The sequence below is a fragment of the Antechinus flavipes genome, chromosome 5 (genome assembly GCF_016432865.1).
Source record: "Antechinus flavipes isolate AdamAnt ecotype Samford, QLD, Australia chromosome 5, AdamAnt_v2, whole genome shotgun sequence".
Taxonomy (NCBI): Eukaryota; Metazoa; Chordata; class Mammalia; order Dasyuromorphia; family Dasyuridae; genus Antechinus; species Antechinus flavipes.
Genome location: NC_067402.1, coordinates 20,068,602 through 20,071,400, shown reverse-complemented (window position 1 = coordinate 20,071,400; position 2,799 = coordinate 20,068,602).

Sequence of the window (2,799 nt, the reverse complement as noted above, 5' to 3'; positions counted from 1 at the left end):
GACCTCGGCTGAGTAAGAGAATGGGGGTTCCTTCCATAATAATAAAGGGGAGGAAAGTTTTGGGGGTAAATAATAAGCTCTGTTTGGACTTACTGAATTGGAGATCCCATGGGACCCCAGTTTAAGATGCTCAGAGGTTGGTTGAGTTGGTTGTTGGGGAGTGAAAAGGAAAAGAAAAGGGAAGCAGGACAAAATCCCCAATGGCTATGGCTTTATGAAGATCCAGCAAAAGAAGTGTCAGATAGATGGAGCTAAGTATGGACAAGGCTAAGTACGGACAAGGGAATGTCCAGCAGAAGCAGGGAATCAACGGTGTTGGGTGTTGCAGGGAGGTCTTGGAGGATCAGGGCTGAGATCTGGCAATTAAGATATCAGTGGTGGCTTAGAGGTTGGACTTGATGGCCTCAGATGTTCCTTCTTGCTGTGATTTTATGAATAAATGGATAAATGAACAAAAGAATGATTGAACCAGAAGGGAAAAGAGAGTAAAAAAAATAGCATTTATATAGTGCATTATAATTTAAAAGACATATTTGCAAATATTGTTTCATTTGATCCTCACAATAATACTGAGAAATAGCTTCATTATTATTTATATTTTATAGATGTAGAAACTGAGACAGACACTGGCTTAAGTAGCTTGCCCCAGGTCCCACAGCTAGTAAGATTTAAACCTAGGCTCTATCCACTGAGCTACCTCCCTTCACCCGGGACTTCTAAATCCTTTCCTTTTTCTTGACTTAATAGATAGTATCAAATTCCCCCCCCCCAAAAAAAAAGCTATGGGATACTATAAAATCTTGCTCATCTTAAGCCCTACTCATTAATTTCCTGAAAGCCAAAGCTCACTGAGATGTTTTCCATGCTTGATCTTAGCTTAGACGATTTTTCTTGGGGAAAAAATGGATTTCCCATTTGAGCTATATTTAAGGCTCTGGGGCCGTAACAATATCCTGTTTACATTTAGAGTATGAATTTGAGGGGTGGTGATTTTTTAAAAAGACTCAAATAACTCAAAACTGGATGGTAAACCTTCTGACTTGCCATATAATTAGTCCCTAATGAACAGGATGTGTTAATGAGCAGTCCTTAATGAGCAGGGAGGCAGCATGCTTAAGTGGAAACCGTACAAGCTTAGGAATGAGGAATCAGAGCCTTGGTTAATTGAACAGTTTTTGAAGACCTACTATGTGCCAAGCAGTGGGCTAATAGGTGTCAGTTGGCTATGAAGCAGGCCATTGTCTAGCCTAACTTATTCCTTGGGTGGCTCAGAGAGGGATTATAGTGCCCAGAGCATTGGGTCTGGAATCAAGGAGATTTGAGTTCAAATCCAGCTTCAAACACTTTCAAGCTGTGTGGCCCTGAGAAAACCACTTAACTTCAGTTTGCCTCAGTTTTCCCATCTGTGAAATGGAGATATAACAGCACATATTTCCCAAGTTTGATCAAATGAAATAATAATTATAAAGTGCTTATTTAGTGCAGTTCCTGGCACATAGTTGGTGCTGTATAAATGCTTATTCCCCTCTCTTTCCCTTCCTCTTGGAATGCCATTTCCTCCTTTCTACACTGCAAAGCACTTCGTTATCTTGTTATACTTTCATCGTTGTAGTGGAAAGAACAGTGTCTGTGGAGCCAGAGAGCTCAGAATCAAATCATGACTGTGACTCCTGCTATTACCTCAGACAAGCCCCTACCTCTTTGGGCCTCAGTTTCCTCATTGGTAATTATGAGATAAGGGAAAGCTGGTGATAGACCAGATTCCCATCCAACTCTGCATCCATGATCTTGTGACATTAACACAAGCATTGTAAGATTCCTAATCACCCAGAGGAGTTTGGCTTAACTATCCACACAGGAAAAATCAAGTGGATGAAGAATGTACATTGCCAAACTGTGCTATGTAATTAGATAGAAAATCTAGTTAGTTCATAAATATGTATAAATATACAAATACATACATATATGTATATTATATACATATCCACTAGCACATATATATATATACCTATGCGATTATATTTCATTTTTTCATTTCAGATATATATTAAAAAGGGGAGGAGATGGTTATTTGAAGAAGGAGAGATGGACAGCCTAAGAGTAGTTGGAAGCACTGGATGGGGTCCTGTGGCAAATACACGGGAGGATATGGACAAAATTCACCTAGGATATGGATTATGATTAGCATCGTTGAGGAAAATCCCACATAGATGGGACCACAGATCTCCTCAAGTCTTGTGGGATTGTCATTTGTTAATTGTCATATCTTCTCACCAGACTGTAAACTCCACAAGGGCATTAGCTCATCTCTGTGTCTTCCCCAGGGGCTGATAGGACTATGTTTAGAATTTAGGGAAGTCTGTTGAGTCGAAATGAATTGAATTGAAATCCAATTTATCTCCTTTAATGGGACCATGGCAACTTGCTTAATCCCCAGCCTGTGTGTTTCTTTACATGTCAGGAGAAAAATAACACTGCGCTCTTGGAAGCCTAGGAAGGAAGAAGACCTTAGACCTTAGTCATTGTTATTATTTTTGCTGAATTACTGATCTAACTTCTTGCTTGGATTAAAAATAGAACACATCATTATCCATTGATTGGAGCATAAAACTTGCCTAAATTTCAGAGACTCATGAATTCTCCTCTGCAATTCTCAACTCTCTGGACCTGAAGAGCTCAGTGGGGCATTTCCAGGTCCAGGAGCCCAGGAGAATCGGGGCCTGGAACATGTCTTCTGACAACAAACCGACCGAAGCCACTGGGAAGCTTCACAGGTATTAGAAGTGGTGATGAGACCCC